This window comes from Dermacentor albipictus, chromosome 6 (genome assembly GCF_038994185.2).
Source record: "Dermacentor albipictus isolate Rhodes 1998 colony chromosome 6, USDA_Dalb.pri_finalv2, whole genome shotgun sequence".
Taxonomy (NCBI): Eukaryota; Metazoa; Arthropoda; class Arachnida; order Ixodida; family Ixodidae; genus Dermacentor; species Dermacentor albipictus.
Window position 1 is genome coordinate 138,383,851 of NC_091826.1, and position 18,976 is coordinate 138,402,826.

The window sequence follows — 18,976 nt, forward strand, 5'->3', positions numbered from 1 at the left end:
CTCTCTCTGGAGTGGACTGCCGCATCACGTCGAGTGTAGTAGTGAAAGGTTAGGCACTGTTTTCCATTGACTGGATGCATTTTGCTCTCTTCTCTCTTGTGCGATAATATTGAGTACGGGCAAAGCAAATGTCTTTAGGGGAAACTAGTACTATTAATACGCAAGATGACTTCTCAATGCATGCATGGGTTTGGTAAGATGATACAGATTCTGCAATTCTGTTAAGGCAAAGCACTAGAGTAATGACATGCCTCAAGGTGCGAAAACGCTTCAAAATTGGGGTTTCACATGAAACATTGTATGCTGGAGCCCAGCCACATGAGTGTGTAATTGAACAGCCGTGGCTAAGAGTGATTACGCAAAAACTGAGGCTGTACATTGTAATGACTCCCTTCCGTCGATTGCGTCATTATCCGCCATTCCGAGAGACTGACGTGGCAAGGACCTGTCACTATTATTAGTGACACATCTCTGCCACGATCAAGAGGCTATATCAGCGAATTTCATGATTGAGGGTTACAGAAGAGGCCCCCCTTCCAAGGCACCTCAAGTCCCACAAACAGACACAAAGAGGCAGCAAATGCATTCAGTCATGCATCTTTTGCACTTTGTGGGAATTATGAAGGATCATATTTGCACGCGCTCCTCTGCCAAGGATGGAAGTGCTGCGCCAATTGTGCCATCTTGCGCCAAACCATTGAGCTACACCAACCCGCGCCAAAACACTAATTTTGAACGAAGTTCAAAATTAGTGTTTTGGCGATAGTGACGTGATAGTGACGTGATAGTGACGCTTGTTACGACTTTTACTTCCTCTAAATGATCAAGTTTGGTCATCTTTCCAACAGACCGGCGCAACCGAAAGGCCGCGCCGGACATCGGTCCGAAAACCTCACTAAATCATTCAATCGGTAGTAGCGACGGGCGGTGTGTACAAAGGGCAGGGACGTAATCAATGCGAGCTTATGACTCGTGCTTACTGGGAATTCCTCGTTCAAGGGTAACAATTGCAAGCCCCTATCCCAATCACGAAAGAAGTTCCACGGGTTACCCAGTCTTTTCAGACAGGGATAAAGACACGCTGCTTCCTTCAGTGTAGCGCGCGTGCGGCCCCGGACATCTAAGGGCATCACAGACCTGTTATTGCTCTGTTTCATGCAGCTAGGAGCCGCTTGTCCCTCTAAGAAGATCGTAAGGTGCTGGGAACCCCGCACCTATTTAATAGGCTAGAGTCTCGTTCGTTATCGGAATTAACCAGACAAATCGCTCCACCAACTAAGAACGGCCATGCATAGTGACATTTAAACATGGCCACCATTTAGTGACGTAGTTCGTAGACCATGAGTAGTTTCTGCCCATGCAGCTGTGTCTGATTGCAGTGCATAAAAGCATGGCCTTTGAGATTCGCATCCGGTAGCACAAAGAAGCTACCCTTAGGGGTGCGAATTCAGTGTCGCTGTCGAACCCAATCCAATTCAAGTAGCAACCACGCAAAAGCAAATTTCCTTTAAATGCATAGGCATTTCTAGGCTTTAGAAGGATTGACACTTGGGCGAGTTGGTACTGGTTGAACATCCTGAAGGGGCAGGGCAATATGACGAAGACAGAAGGCAGGAACACACAGGACAGCTGTCCTGTGTGTTCCAGCCTTCTGTCTTCGTCATATTGTGCTGCCCCTTCAGGATTTCTATGCTTAACCAATGAGAAAAATGTCTCTCCATCCCTTAAGACAACCGCTTTCGAGATAAAGCCCGCAGCAGCGAGCAAGTGTACCAGACTGTGCCATCACACTGCGTTCACGAAGCTCTCGACACAAGCCACACCCTGCCCCTTTTGCAGGTCGCTGTCAAGATGTGGGCCCGCGCGTCTGTCTTCAGCGCGCAGCAGCAGAAACACAGCGCAGGGACCTATTAGCAGTCGACACTTTCTGTCCGCATCGCAGATCATTTTCAAGATGCGATCTGCATGGCCACGCCATATACGCAGGCACTGCCGGTGAACGTTTGATCACGGGGGATAATAGAAAAATTTAGTTAAAAGGACGCAAGGCGGTGTAGCCCCTAACACTTGGGTGCATTTGTGTTTGTGTTTGCAAGCAGAAACACATTATATGTTAGCAGCCCCAAACGCAAGCTACACTAGGGTCACATGCATTCGCAGCACCACCAACATCTGATCGTTGCTGCATTATCATTTTTTAAGATATGAAATCAAGCATATGATTGAACATAATAAACTATTCTTATTAAAAGCAGTTATTATATATAAAAACGATGTCTGTCAGCACCAGGTAAGATATTTATCAGATTATCTATGCGCCTACGTTACGACTGAGGCCGAGCCGAAGCAATCCAGACATACGTTTGGTAAACTGTGGTTAGGTGTCTCACGCAGCATAATCCATTGTGGTCTGTGTTTTGTTTATTTAGAGCCTCCTGCATGCCATATTCTCTCCGTCTGTGTGGCTGGATGAGCGGCTTGTCTCGGCTGGTCTTGCTTATCATAAGTTCTCGTACCCCGCAAGAGTCACATATGGAACATGACCTTTTAGTATGGTCCCTAGAATATTGGCTCCGCTGTCTGCATGCCGCTCCCTATAGAGCGGGCGGGATGCTTTTTGAATGAAAGCACAGAGAGTGCTGCGAGCAGCCCTACTGCTATGCTCTTTGCTGTCATTTGCTTGGCTGCCTGCATGCACTGCGGCGGGTTGGCACGGGTGGGCTTACAACATCTTCTGCATCGTCAGTTTTTCATGAAGTGTCTCGATAATGAAAGGACAGCGAAAAAAGAAAAGCTAGTACATTTGAAAATGAGAAGATGAAAAAATTGCATTTCGGCAATTGCGTTACATCGGGAACGCACGCTCAGCGGCCTTGATAATTGTTTTTTTTTTAAATTTATGTTCTTATTCACAAGCCTCTTGCCATTTCATCGGACGTTATGTGCTGTAGTTTTTTTACACTGTTTTCTAAAGGTTCTTTATTCTTCCCTTTATAATTTGTTTTAACTGTGTGCTTGATTACTTGCATGGGATTATCGCGCAGTGGAACGTGCTTCCACAATTTTATCTATTGTCGAAACATATTCGGATGCTCTCTTTGACCATGCGTGATATCAACTTTACATGTCGCGTCATTTCCTTGCATCACATCAGCAGCGCATGCTTCGCACATGATATCTTTCTTCGTTTTGTTTACTATTGCCGTTTGCAATTTGATCTATTAATATGTGTTGATATTTGTTCTCACCGTTCTTGCTCACCCTCAACTGAAAGTGGTATTTTTTTTCTTGTATAGGTTTTGAACGAGTTTGGGTTTGATTTTGATTTTTACCCTCTACTGCCACATTGCACACTTGTACTTCATGTTGGTTATTAATGCGCAAACATTATATGGCTCATGAGGTGGAATCTGGCGTTGTCGGCATTGGTGTGGCCCCGATGGTCCAAAAAGTCAAGTGAGCCAATCGAGGCAGTTGATGACATCAACTAATTGAAAGTTAATTGAGGCTATCTTAATGAAGGCAGAGTGAATTAAGGCATGTTTAATTAAGCTAGAGTTCATTAGGACACTCGAACCCACACCATTGGTTTTACGGTGAAATTAATTAAAGCACAGGTAATTAGGATATAGTTCATTAAGACACTCGAACTTGGGATCTTTGGTGGGAGTCGAACCCATGACCGTTGGTGTTAATTAGGGCGAAGCTGATTAAGCAGAGTTAATTAAACACTCAAACTCATGACCTTTGATGGGAGTGGAACCCTCAACCTTTGGTGTTAATTGTGGCAAAGTTAAATTAAGATGACTGAAAGTGCATAGGTATTGTAAGGTGGTCGCAGTGCCTTAGCATTTGGATAACTAAGGGCCCTTTGAATTTTGTTATTTCACTTTTAACCACTGCAGCCTTGGCTGCCAAAAGGCAGCAGTATTGCATGAATAAATAAATTCAGTGTTCAAGCTATTCCAGGCTGAGCAATCACTTTGTGTTCTGAGTCGTATGCTTTATACGGCTCAACAAAAAGTCTTTGTGAACGAGTACCACTTTACGCAGCTAAAATCTCTTATCACATCCGTGACAAATACTGCTCTAATGCGGCGTAAGTATGTGGTGGCAGAAAATCACTTAAAAGAGATAAACGGCTGAACTATACGACGAGCGCGCACACGCACGCTTCGCCAACATGCAGCCGTTCCGGCCAAGGACTGCACCGTAGCATGAGGATTGCTCGCAGCGCCACTGCCATTCGAAAACAGTCCTCACTCGGACAGCAGACTAGCCAATATTCTAGGGAACATACTCGTATGGGCAGCAATGTTTTTGGCCACCCCAAGAATGCAAGTAGACATGGCAGTCTGCGCATCCACAGTATTGTTGCCCCTTTGCGTACGCAAGCCGCTTGTGTCCCCTAAACTGAAGCTCTCTGATGGTTTAATGCGGATGGATAAGGTGCTTATGAGCGATAACGGCTTATAATGATCAGAACATCATCAGTGCACTGAGCGCCGACACCTGCAGTACTGTGCTTGCGTTATCAATGCACCTTGTGCCGCCGTGCACACCAGTTCGTATTGCCGCAGCGCTGTCGTTTGTACTGGCCGGATCAAGTTTCGTAACATTGATAATGACATGGAGATGAGCAAGTGGCACAGTGCTTACGCATACTTAGACAACTCCCAGAGAAGTTCTTGCATGAAATTTTTTTATTCATTCAGCTTCATTCTTCATTTCTTCATTCCGCATTTGTAGTTGTGGTGTTGTCGTGGTGTTTAACGGCCTTTGCTGCGGTATGTCGTGTTTATGTTATCAAGAAGTCGACGTTGTTACATCTGCGGAGTTCTCCAATAACGACATTGTTGCTGCCATTGCACCTCACCATCTTCAAGCGAAAGTGATGGCAATGACAATGCGGAAGTCGACGATGGCCCTTCATTATCTGACACGACATGTGCTTTGAGCGTCATGCGAGCTTTTGCAGAGAAGCAGGGCCTCGTGGACAAACTTGCTCACGGCCTTACCAAGTTCAAAGATGTCACGGCAAAGCCACTACAGTGGCAAGTGAAGATCGCTGATTTTTTGCTGCCTCACCAGAAATAAAGCCTGTCTGAGTACGTGTGTTTGAGAGCATCATGATGCAGTACTTTTCTGACAGGTATTCAGCTTCTAAACTTGCATTGGTGGTTAATTCGTACATTGTTTAGTGCGTACCTAAATGCCCTTCCCGGCCTACAATGTATTAAGGAGGTTTGACTGTATAAACCTGCCACATCTGCCTAGCAAAAAAGCCAAGAGGCGGGAAGCCGCCCAGCTTGCTGCAACCAATCGTGAGCACAGAGTCATGGGAGCTTGTGGCGTGCGATTTGATTGGGCTGCTGCTGCGCTAAGTGAGGGTATAAATTTCTGCTACTGATCACTTGTCATTCCAGTGGTATAGCTGAACTCTACCTGCTGCAAAAAGCGACCAAGAAGGAGGTTCTGAACAAGCTCTCGGATACTTTCTGTTGCTATGCGTTTTCAGAGTGGCTGATCACTGAAAATGCCTCTATTTTATGTTGAAGACTTTAGGGATACGTGTTCAGCAATCAGTGTCCGGCAGCTGAAGACAACGTGCTACCATCCTCAGTCGAATGTGACAGAACGCCAAAATTGAGATGTGAAGCCACCGATTGGGGCATGCGCCTGGATGCATACTGAGTGGGATAAGCACCTGGACACGATTCCCTTTGCCTTGAAAACGAGTGAAAACCATTCAACAGGTTTCGTGCCAGCTTTCCTGATGTGCAGGACAGATCTACAGATGCCGACAGTCACAATACAGTGAAACCTCATTAAACAGTAGTTGACCAGAGCTCAGTAAAAGTCACCTGTCAAAAATGGAACTCGGGGAGAGTGCAATTGAAGGGCAAAAACATGCAGTAATTATTCACTTTGTGCAACAAAAGTCTGTTATCTTCGTCTGATGCTGCGGCATCCTAGCAGCAATGATAGCAACCTCAAATTTACTGAAGCTGTGAGCCAGCTTTTCAGCCACCCCCTCTTCTCAGCAAACACTCGAATGGCAGATTCCTCGTTGGCTTTCCATATCCGCCGTGCATGGGTGCAGTAGCACTGCAGAAGTCGTGGTGCGCCTTTTTCATTGTGGGCTGCTATTCTCATCGCGACGATTGCATCGATTGCACTGACGTAGAGCACAGCTTCTGCCACTGTCGGGCCTGAATGAATTGTCCATGCTGTCACTTTTCGTTTCGTCATCATGACTGTCGTTAGGTGACACTTCAGCAACAACAGAGGCTACGATGGCAAGAGCTCGAACCTCGTAGCCAACAGCTTTTCGCTGTCGCATTCCGAACGCCACACACCGTAGTCAACGGTAGATCCCTGTTGTGTGCCAGCGCCAACATTGTGACAAGTTCAATAGCAGGAACGATGTCCAATTTTTCTTCTATGCCGAGCATCCGATGTTTTTTTGTCCAAGCTTTGCCATGACGCGAGTCCTATAAGAAAAATTTCAGTTTCGCCCAAAAGTGAAAGCACCGATTGCGATAGCAAATTAGTGGATAGCTGTACCAAGTAAGGATAGTAGTTTTAGAAGCCGTATCAACTTGTAAACATTCGCATACTAACTTAATTAACAATGATAGAATGTGTAAGCATGACTGAACGAGGACGTAGGAAGAAACACACAAAGAGACTGCTGCTGTCTGCTTCTGCGTCCTTGTTGAGTCGAGCTTACACATTCTTTCATGGATTCAAACCAACTAGCCTGCCAATGTGTTTTGACTAAATTAACCAGCACGGTGTCACATGCGCACAGCTATACATGAACACATCTTGCTCAATGAGCACGGAAGCTCGCTGCCGAAATTCTTGAGTGAAGAATCGTGGCAGCAGCAACCGAATTGACCTTCATGCATCTTTCAAACGAAACGGTGAAAGCACAGCGCATACGAAGCTACCAGCGCTATGTGCACTCTGCAAACATCGCAGATTGCTTTGAAGATGCGTCCTGCATGCAGGCGCACTTCGACTGCGTTCCAGATCACTTTCAAGACACACGAGTGCCGGCAACAGGTCCCTACGCTGTTCGCCAAAGGTGTCTACTATGGCCTTCGCTATTTGCGTGGCCAACACTGTAGTAGACGCCACAGTTGTCTCCACCCTGTCGGAGTGACGGGCGACATCGAGGCACCCTAGCAATCGCCGGAGAAAACGCCACTCCTTTCTCGCCTGACCCCACTGTTTCATGTGCGACACGATAGGGCGTACATCCGAGTGGCGTTCCGCGCTCGCGCATGCGAGATTTAACCGCGTTCGCTGGCTCACCCTCACACTCTTGCACTTCCACATACAGCATATGGCGCGCGGCAACGGTTTTATTGCCCTTGCACTTTATAAGAACCTCACGTTGATGCCGATGGCAGAAATGTGCCTGGAATGTCCATATAATTGCTATTGCAATGAAGAAGCTTGCACGATGCTACAGCGCTGCCTGGCTTGGCGCTGAAATGATGTTGATGTGCCTTTACACGCAAACGCACAGGGTGCTTGGAGGTTGTTTGGATCTCTGAGGCTTGTTCTGCCGGGCCGCCCAATGGGGACAACATACCGCCGTGATTGTGCGACAAAAAGTGGAAACACTATGTGTTAAGCGACACGTATGCAATAAGCTGGTACAGTTTATGTGGATACAAAATGCATTATGTTCAATGGCCACTGAATCGGGTATTTGACCCTACTGCTTTTAAAACAAAACTACTGTTTAAGTCGGTACGATTTAATGAGGTTTTACTGCACTTGCCAAATGGACAGATTGATCTGGAGCAGAAATGGCAATCAGCAAGTATGCAAGGTGTTTGTGTGATCGCCTGGCAAATGCCATGAAGGAAGTGAATCACAACCACGCAGAGGCCAGGGAGAGTTGAAAAGCCTCCTATGACCTAGTGCACCGGGACATGGAATTTAAAACGGGAGACCTGGTTGAGAAACGTAACCATGCACGCCGCGATGCGAACACAGGGTTTGTGGCGCATTTAGCACCCAAATGGGTTGGTGCCCTATGAAGTTGCTAAGAAGCTCTCATGACTGAACTACGAGCTGAGGTGTCTGAACACAGGTTGTATCAGTGGACCAATTCACGTAGGTGAGCTGAAGCAGTACTTCCGGGGGAACGCACTGTGGAAGCTGCTGCGCCTGAACCAGCAGTGCATGGGCAGGCTAGCAATGGCCCATCAACCATCATGGCACACCCCTACAACACCTGCAGTCGGCATAACAGACCATAACCAGTCCAGACCCACTCGTAGCAGCAGAACCAGCACCTTTGCAGCGGCTAAAGATGGCCATGGAGGTCACTGAGAGCTGAGGGCATATGGCGTGGAGCCACATTTCCAGTCTAGCAGATAGCCACGCTGGTGCACTTCCTGAGGCCACTGGTTACAAGAGACGAGTGCCAGCACAGGAAGCCAACCTTTGGAGTGAGGGTTCGCCTTAAGCAGCGCACTTTGGTCCTTACACCGTTCTACTGCTGAGCTGGAGTGGCACAAGCCTTCCGATCGGCGGTCTGCGGAACCAGGGCCCTGTGTTCCAAGGGCATGTGGGCCCACCAGGTGGACCACAGAAAAACGAAGTGCGCCACGCCTTCTCCAGCTGACCCCGGTGTGGCTGACTTTGGGGGATGTTACAGGACAATGTATTCTGCTGAAAAGGGCCCTGCAAAACATCAATACCCCACCGACTGCATCGTGGAAGCATCAACAGCGAGTAGGTCAGTTGTGGTTAGACTCACATAACATTGCATAACATCATAGTTTTCCTCATTCCTACGTGCACCACAGCTGTAAGGGAACAGATGCCTTTTTCTCCTCTCCCCATGTGAGGAGCCCGAAAATTTTTCTCGCGGTGGCGCAACTCAGAGTTTTATACAATAAGTACCAGAGGGAACTCTGGCACTAGTGTCTACGAGAGCTGCAATGAGAATGGTGGTACCAGCATGGGAATTATGGTAAGTACATGGATTTGCCTAAACTTCGTCCTTTTGGCTTCAAACGCCTTTGTGACTTTGTAAACTCGTCATTGTCAACAGTGCACTGCGTAATAAATAATTAAATAAACATCATTAAAATTGTCTGACGGCAGGATTCGAACACAGGAACTCTTGCACAGAAGCCTGATCTTGAAAAAACCATAAAACCACAAACGCATGTATCGACAAGCGAATGAAACACCTTTATGAATTTATTGCGGCCATACCAGTGCCTTGAGATGCTTGACATGTTTCAATTTGGCCACCTGGACAAGCTGTCATTGCAATTAATAGCAATTGTGCTTGTTCCCGGCGTCTTCTGCACTTCGAAGAGTATAGATTGTACTGAAATTTACGACAAAAAGATTTATGTAACGTAATATACAAAGCCACAAGAACGTCTGAATCCACAAGCACAAAGATCAGACAAATCCATGTACTTCCTACAATGGTACAAGGTACAATGACTGCAGTGCCAGAGTTCCCTCTAATAATTTTTGTATGAAACTCTGTGGTGCAAACCTCTTGCAAACTGGTGACAAACGTAATGATCATGTGGCCGAGGAGCCCCACGTCCATTGGACTGAGCAAAGAACAAAGCAAGGTACAAGGTAGACATCAGCCCAGCCGGCAAATGCCAGTAAGGAGAAGACTGCGAGCCACAACAAAGGAAGGACCTCGGGTAAACATCTTGTTCCTATCCTTTGTTGCGCCCTGCCACTTTTTTTCACTCCACGACCGTGGTTGGCAAATGTAGTCACAACTAGCCTACTTCGATGTGAATCTTCTGGAGCAATAAAGCATTGTGCTTGGTATTCCACCATGTGTTGTAGTGTTTCTGCTTGTCTTGGTACCGCTGAAGCCCATCCATACAAGGCAAGCAAGGAGGAGTTGGCTGTCAACTGCCTAAGACACAAAGGCGGCTTGAGAGTACCCTAGACTACAAGTTCTGTTCAATTAGCAGATGTGCATCTGTTAATAAAGCAGACATGCAGAGGATGCAGAATTGAACACTTCTAAGACTTTTCTGTAGGTGCCTAAGACGTTCCACCCCGGTGATATACAGGTTGCTCAGATGGAATTAGGGGGCATACATATAGGTGCTGGGTGTCATTCTGCAATCCTAGTTCGAGAAATTCTGCATACTAATGGCAGCCACTGGCAGCCTAGCTCCAAGGCAGTCATCTGCTAACAATTTTACAGAAAGTGACTGAGGAGCAGAACTGAAGAGCTGGAATCAAACAGAAGATACTGTTACCAAATGCCGTGCGATCCTGGTTTCTACTGTGACTGGCTTACAAACACCGCAGAAGGATTTTTCACAGCTCGCCTGATGTCTCCGTATAATTGAACAGTACTGTACATGCGAGCTCAGTAGGAAGAGCAGCTCTTTGGCCTTACCTGGCCCTTGCACCACTAAACAACACACATTCATTCAGAAATAACAAATCAGACGAGAAGTTCTGCACGAAGACCTTGCTATGACAGAGTAACCGAGCAAGTCCTGGGAAGTTGATCCACATATATAGAGGGAAGTCTAGCTGCTAAATTGGTGAAGGTTATGTGCCTGCAAAATCTGTTCCATGAAGAGTGCGACCTGGACGAGCTGCGTGTTCTTGCGCCAGAACGTGGGCAAGTGGAGCTGGAGAGCTGTTATGTCCTGTGGGCAAGAGGTAGGGTCAGGCAGAAGGTTGCATTAGGGCACTAGGTTGCTGGAGTCGGTCATCTCTTAGGCCAGAGTCACCACTGTCGAGAACCAAAGGGTCGCAGCAGAGTGCCAGAACAAGAGAACCAGCATAGCAGGCTTCTAGCAAAATTTTGTTCCTATAAATCACACTTACAAACTCAAGGGCACCAGTTATAACATATCTGAAGATTTTTCACACACAGTCAGGGACAAAAGAAAGAAATTATGGGACTGCGAAGTTGAACAAGCAGGAAGGCAACAAGCGGGAAGACAGGAAGGCTGTTTTGAAGTATGATACGCTTTATCTCTGGAGAAAGCACTTTCAGCTCGATAGTGCAATGGGAGATGTATTTCAGCAGTGCCCTTTGCATAAGCGTAGAACAGGATTTCCTCTCGGGGTTCTATTGATAAATTTCAATGCCTGCTACAGACTCTACAGCCATGGCAGCGTTGGACACCAAGTCATGGTTAGATTCTGTTTTTAATTGCAAAATGTTCCCAGCAAGCTACCACTGTTTTCAGCGCAATCAAAATTCCCACGGTGGAGGTGTCTTTATTCTTGTAAATAATAGTATTGCTTGCATTCATGTGGCAAGCCCACTTAATGTCGAAGCAGTTTTTTGTAGGATGCAGCTGGTAAGTTGAAAAACCATAGTGTTTGGCTCCTACTATTGTCCACCAAGCGCATCGTATGAGCAGTTCATCAAGCTTTCTGACTTTCTGGAGTGTTTTAAAAATGATTGTTTCTAGGTTGGACGTGACTTTAACCTACCAGAAATTTACTGGTGATGCGCAATTTCCGGGAGTTCTGTTAGAGGTTGTTTGTGCTCCTCGATTGTTTATCTAATGGAAACTCATGCATTTGAACAATATGCCCTCAGTGCATTGCATGATGATGGTACTGGCCATGTCTTGGAATTGCTGTTGTGTAATGTGTCTGATGTTGTATCAGACGTTCATGCACTGCCTGGATTGAGTGACCATAATATTTTTCTTGCTGATGTTAGTGTTAAAAATGTGTCCATGGTGAAGAAACCGCCTAGAAAATTGTTCTTGTATTGTAAGGCTGATTACCATTCTATAAACCGGTCGTTAGATTTGTATTTCCCAACATTGGACACATTAGTGGATGATTTGAGCACTGAACAGTTGTCGAAAAGCTTTCAAAAAAAGCTCTTCTATATTCGAGATAAATTTGTTCTGGCATGGATGCTTTCATATAAATGTGATAAACCATGGTTTCATCTGGAACAGCGCATCTTGTTGTGCAGGGTGCGGAGGGTATACTTAAAGTATAAAAAAACACAGGTCCCTGGAAAACTTAGCCGAACTAAAGAGGCTGAAGTTTGATTTTGAAAATTTAACCAAATTGGCTAAGCAATCTTATTTTGCTTGTCTTGAGGAATGGTTGGTAGAAGAGTCGAAAGAATTTTGGAAGTATATCTGGTATAATGGTCAGAAGGACAATTCTGTCCCTCCCCTTGAATACTTAGGCACAGTTCTCGATAATGACAAGCGCAAAGTTGAAGTATTTAGTAACTTTTCTTCCATATTTAGTAATCGCCAACTTCGGGTTGTAATTGCAGATTTTTTGCTATGCAATGAAGGAATCCCCAAAGTTGAGTTTGCCTTGGAAGGTTACGTAAGCTCTTAGCAAATGTTTCTCCCAGAAAGGGAAAAATCTATTAAATGCCAACCAAGACGGATTTCGGCAGAGTTTTCCTTGTACTACACAGCTTGTAGAATTCTTTCATGGTTTGACCCTAGCAATAGACAAAAGGCAAATAATTGATTGCATCTTTCTAGATTTTCGTTAAGCATTTGACGTTGTAGCTCATGACCTCATCATCATCAGCCTGGTTATGCCCACTGCAGGGCAAAGGCCTCTCCCATACTTCTCCAACAACCCCGGTCATGTACTAATTGTGGCCATGCCGTCCCTGCAAACTTCTTAATCTCATCTGCCCACCTTACTTTCTGCCGCCCCCTGCTACGCTTCCCTTCCCTTGGAATCCAGTCCGTAACCTTTAATGACCATCTGTTATCTTCCCTCAATAAATGTCCTGCCCATGCCTATTTCTTTTTCTTGATTTCAACTACGATGTCATTAACTCACGTTTCTTCCCTCACCCAATACGCTCTTTTCTTATTCCTTAACGTTACACCTATCATTCTTCTTTCCATAGCTCGTTGCGACGTCCTCAATTTAAGTAGAACCCTTTTCGTAAGCCTCCAGGTTTTTGCCCTGTACGTGAGTATTTGAGTAGTGTGAGTACATACCTACTTATTAGCAAATTACACACCTACAAATTGGACAAAAAGGCATGGATATCTGAATATCTTTCACATAGACAACAGTCTTTGGTTCTCCTTTGATCTTGCTGCAGTGACCTCTGAAGTACCCAAAGGCTCTGTCATGGGGCCTCTTTTATTTTATTCTATATAAATGATATCACTAGGTCATTTTGTCATCTGGTCTATCATCTGGTCATTTTGTCATATCACTGGTCATTGTCATTTTTCAGGATGCTTGCAGACGACTGCGTAGTGTATAGGGTTATTGATAGGGATTGTGATTCTTAGGCCCTTCAGAGTGATTTAGATAAAGTTTCGGCTTGATGTGCGAAATGGGTAATGCCACTAAAGGTTTCCAAATGTTTAAACATCACTTTTACAAGGAAACATTCATATAAAGTATACAGTGCAACCTCGTTAAACCGTAGTTGGCCGGAACTCAGAAAAAGTACATAGTAAACGGTAGTACTGCTTAACTGAAATAGCACGAGATCGCCCACTTACCTGTTAAAAACGGAACTCTGAGAGAGTAGGATGAAAGGGGAAAAAAACATGCAGTATTTATTTACTTCACGCGACAAACGTGTTATTTTGGTCTGATGCCGCAGCGGCCTAGCAGCGACGACAGCGACCTCAAACTTGCTGAAGCTGTGAGCCAGCTTTTCACCCAGTCCCCTCTTCTCGGCAACCACTCGCATGGCAGATTCCTCGTTGGCGTTGCATATTCTCCGTGCACAGGCATGGTAGTGTCACGATCCACCCGGGCTCGTGAACAAGGGAGGGCTCGAGGCACCCTCCGATACACGGACACTCCGCAGCGTGGTGGTGCTGAACGATGACTGACCACTGACCGGCGAGCAGCCGTGCTTGTTGGTGTTTATTACGGTGTGGTGACCAATGTTGCCTGCCGAGCTTTAGCAGGCCACCGAGCCTGGCGGCGAACGAACATTATGCCTGGGGGGCATCACATGCTTGCTACACCCCTTTAACCCCAGTTTGTTTGTTAAAGAAAAACACCAACGTCGATGTTTTAAATACGAGGCTCTGCCTCCACCCTAGCTGGGTCGACGGTGCCTGCTATTCAGGCGAGTAACGGTCCGGTGGCCTCCGCCGTCGAGTACTCCGCCTGGGCACCGGTGTTGATGGGTAGGGTGTGGCAACGACGGGTGCTGCCTGGGCCAGCCTCACTCTATCCGGAGGGTCCGTAGTAATCGGCCTCGTGAGTGGTGCCGAGCTCGACACCAGTCTAACGGGTGCCGCACCACCGGCTACGGTTGCCGCCTCCAAAGCAGGTGGTGCTCTGCTGGGAGTGACTGGTGCTGCCGCTAGTCCTTCTGCGGGCTGAAACTCAGAAGTGGCAGTCGGGGGTGCTGGCCAGGTCCCGAGGCGAGGCCTCACATGGTCGGCATGTCTGTGCCACATGGCCCCGTCTGGCATGCGCACGAGCAGCGATGAGGCGCTGGCAGGAGACACCACCTGTCCCGCAGACCAGGATGGGCCAGGACGGAAGTTCCTGGCGACAACTGGAGCTCGCGACTCTGGCAAAGGCCCAGGACGGCATCCTTGGTCAGCAGCCAGCTTCTGCTTCAGCTGCTTCAAAAGCACTGTGGATCGTAGGTCTGGATGCAAGACGTCCAAGGAAGTCTTGACCATCCGACCCAGCAAGAGCTCACAGGGGGCACGACCAGTGACATCGGGACGTGTGGTTCTGTACTGGAATACTATCCAGGCAATCTGCGTCCGGAAATCCCCAGTCTGGCTCTTTTTGAACCTTTCTTTGATGGTTTGCACCACCCGCTCGGCTGCACCATTTGAAGCAGGATGGTACGGTGGAACCATCATCCAGCGGATTCCATTTTTCGTCAGCCAGGCCAGGTACTCTGCGCTGGCGAAGGCAGGACCATTGTCGGACACTATGACAGCCGCCAACCCCGGGCGGCGAAGACCTGCCGTAGCGCTGCAATGAATGCGCTTGTTGATGGAGTGGTGACAGGTAGAACCTCCACCTACTTCGAAAAGGCGTCCACCACCCCCAGGAAGTAATGGCCCTTGAAGGGTCCCCCAAAATCCACATGTAGTTGGGACCACGGTCTCTGTGAGAACGACCAGGGGGCGATTTCCACACGACGCGAGGCTCGCTGATTCTCCTGGCAGATTTGGCAGCTCTGCACCAAATGAGAGATGTCTTGGTCCAGGTCAGGCCCACCAAACATGGGACCGGGCCACCATGTTGGTCTTTTCTACCCCTGGATGACCCGCATGCAGCAGCTGCAGAACCCTGGACTGGAGACTTCGTGGGATCACCACCCTGAAAGCCCACAGTAGGCAGCCTTGCTGCAAGCTCAGCTCAGCGGCCTTGTGGCTATAGGTACTGCACCAATTCCTCTCCACGGGACACCGCCTTGACCACCTGAGACAGGACTGGGTCCTGGCTGGTCGCTTGAGATACCGTAGATCGGGAGAGCACCTCCGTGTACGCGTGTTCTCGCATGAACACTTCAGCAGGTTCTGGAACAGCATCAGGCACCTGTGGCAGGGGCAGGCGGCTCAGGGCATCAGCAGGTCCCAGGTCCTTTCCCGGACGGTAAACCAGCTGGTAACTGTAAGCTGCCAGCCTCAAGGCCCAGCGTACCACTCGAGGTGATGCCTGCACAGGAACTGCCTTGTCAGGCCCCGGCAGCCCCAACAGCGGCTTGTGGTCCGTGACCGCCTCGAACTTCCGGCCCCACAGGTACTGGTGGAAGCATTCAACACCGAACATCAGGGCCAAGCCTTCCTTGTCCAGCTGGCTGTAACGTTGCTCTGCAGCATGAAGTCGTCGAGAAGCAAACAACACAGGGCGTTCCTGGCCATCTTTGTCCCGGTATGCCAGGACGGCTCCCACACTGTAGGGCGACGCATCTACGGTAAGGACAACAGGCTTAGCAGGATCGAAGTGCACCAGCACTGGAGCCTTGGTGATTAGCTCCTTGCTGCGCTGGAAGGCCTGGTCCTGCTCCTTCTTCCAGACCCATTGTTGACCATCTCGAAGCAGAAAATGGAGCGGCTGTAGATGCTGCGACAGGTTCGGCAGAAAACTTCTGTAGAAGTTGATGAGGCCCAGGTAGCTCTGAAGCTCATTCTTGTTATCGGGCTTAGGTGCCTTGAGCACCGCATCAACTTTGCGGGCAGCCGGTGCTAGGCCTGTCTGGGAAACGACATGTCCCAAGTACTCAACGCTGGGGGCTAGGGAAACACACTTTCCCAGCTTGAGCTTGAGGCCGCCGTCCTGTAGTCGTGCCATGACGTTGTGCAGATTCTGCAGGTGGTCCCCGTCGTCGCTGCCAGTAACCAAGATGTCGTCCAAGTACACCGCCACGTGCCTCATGCCCCTGAAAAGGTTGCCCATCTCCCTCTGGAATATGGCTGGGGCCGAGGCCACGCCAAACGGTAAGCGCATGTACTGAAAGAGTCCCAAAGTTGTCGATATAGTGACATAATTCCGGGCGGCATCCTGGAGCACCAGCTGCTGGTAAGCATCTCTGAGGTCGAGCTTAGTAAACTTCTGTCCACCGGACAATGCTGACCAGAGATCTTCAATCCGTGGCAGCGGGTACTTTTCGACAGTAGCGATGGGGTTGATGGTAACTTTGAAATCCCCGCAGATCCTGACACTGCCATCTCGCTTGAGGGCTGGCACGATGGGAGCGGCCCATTCAGATGTCTTTACGGGCACCAGGATGCCCTCTCGCTGCAACCGTTGCAGCCCCTGGGTGACCCCGTCCTTCAGGGCGAACGGCAGTGGGCGAGGCTTGAAAAAACGTGGCCGGGCTCCCTCAGGTACATAGATGCCAGCCCTCGTGCCGGCAAATGTGCCCACCCCTGGCTGGAAGAGGGACTTAAACTCTGTCAGGAGGTTGGGGACGTCTTGCACCACATGCAGACTGGCTTCCTGGTACTCTGGCAGACGAACGCCCAGTGCATGAATCCAGTTTCGGCCCAGCAGCGCCGGCGACAACCCCTCCGGTAAGTAAAGGGGAAGGGTTGCCTCCCTGTCGCCAAAGCGAACGCTGATCTGCGCCTGGCCCTGGACCAGGGAGAGTTGCCCGGAGTAGCTGCGCAGCATCACACCCGAAGCCTTGACGGACACGCCGGGGAAGGTACGCTTGAAGAGCTTCCCGGCCAATACAGATACGCTGGCCCCTGTGTCCAGCTCCATGGAAATGGGGTGCCCGCAGATTTCGACGGTCAGCATGTATGGCGGCACAGACGACGGTACAAAGCCCGTGCGCCACATGTCGAAAATCAGCGGGTCCTCGGCCACGACGTGGAGCCTGGCCACGGAAGAACTTGAGCTTGCCGCCGCATGCCTCCGCCACGTACCCTTGCGATGGCTACCCTGGCCACGGGCTTGTGTTGTACCTGGGCTTGAATCAGGCTGCTGCTGCTGCTGTTTGCTGTTCGTCCTCCCCCTTCGGCAAACACATGCGACATGCCCAGTTTTCCTGCACGTAAAGCATTGTGCTTGAGAGAACTGGCACTGCGAGGGGTAGTGGGCACCACCACAGCGACCGCAGGTACTGCCCTTTGTCACCAACTCGTTGACCGCCACTTCCGCCGACGGTGAGCCAGTCGCACAACGGGCAATCTCGCTGGTGCCTTGGCAGCAGCTTCCATTGCCAGTGCTGCCTTCGCGGCGGCATCCAGCGACGGGTCGGGAAGCTCCAGGAGTCGCGTCTGCATGGCGGAGTTGTTGATGCCGCAGACGAAACGGTCCCGGAGCAGCGAGTCCAGTTGGTCCCCGAAGGCGCAGGCACTCGCTAACACTCGTAGCTAGAGTGTGGATGGTGCTGAGGTTAAAATGTGAGCAAGCAGCTCACATTATGGCTAGCAGCTCACCCAGCGTCTTAACGTGCGGCGTGGCTGGCTTGAGGTCGAGCAAGAGGCTGAAGACGTGGGTCCCGCAGCTGGCCAGGAAAATGGCCCACTGTTTGGCCTCGGGTGTGTCGTTTGCCCGGAAGAACACGTGGACTTGCTCCTCGTAAATTTTCCAGGCGGACCCATCTCCCTCGAACGGCTTGAGCCTTCCATACAGCGGCATGGCGACAGCAACGGGGGGCGGTATTTCGCCGCTCGCGGTGGTGTGGGACAATCCGCGTTTACTCATTGCCATCCTCGTCACCAGTGTCATGATCCACCCGCGCTCGTGAACAAGGGAGGGCTCGAGGCACCCTCCGATAGATGGACGCTCCGCAGCGTGGTGGTGCTGAACGATGACTGACCGGCGAGCAGCCGTGCTCGTCAGTGTTTATTACGGTGCGGTGACCAATGTTGCCTGCCGAGCTCTAGCAGGCCACCGAGCCTGGCGGCGAACGAACATTGTGCCTGGGGGGCGTCACATGCTTGCGACAGGTAGTGTTGCAGGTGTCGCTGGGCACCTTTTTATTGCAGGGTGCTATTTTCGTCGCGACGATTGCATTCATGAGGCTGACGTAACACGCAGCTTCTGCCACTGTCGGGCCTAAATTGGGCGTGCTTTCGCCTTCGGTGTCATCCTTATCACTGTCACTAGGCGACACTTTGGCAGCAGAGGCAATGATGGCGAAAAGTCGGACCTCGTAGCAGACATCTGTTCGCGGTCGCAGCAGCGCTGCCGAGCAGCTTCTTCGCATTCCAAATGCCACACAGCATAGTCAACAGTAGACCCATGTCACATGCCAGTGCCAACTTTTCGCGTCATGTTCGATAGCACGAACAATGTCTAATTTTTCTTCTAAGCACCCGGCGTTTTTTTTTTATCTGAGTTTCGGCATGACGGGAGTTCTCGCTTGCACGACGCCACAACACTCTCTGGCACAGTGCCAAAATGATCTTGATGATGATGTGGCTTCACATGCAAACGCACAGGGCGCTTGGAGGCTGTTGTGCTAATCTCTGAGGCTTGTTGTTCTGCTGGGCCGCCCAATGGAGTGAAGTGAAGTTTATTCTTCTTT

At 49.2% G+C, this 18,976-nt stretch overlaps 1 protein-coding gene across 2 annotated transcripts in view; it reads left to right on the forward strand.

Moving 5' to 3' along the window:
- egl (Egl_like_exo domain-containing protein) overlaps positions 1 to 18,976 on the forward strand; it is a 325,918-nt gene that overhangs the window by 286,872 nt on the left and 20,070 nt on the right. The window lies entirely within an intron of this gene.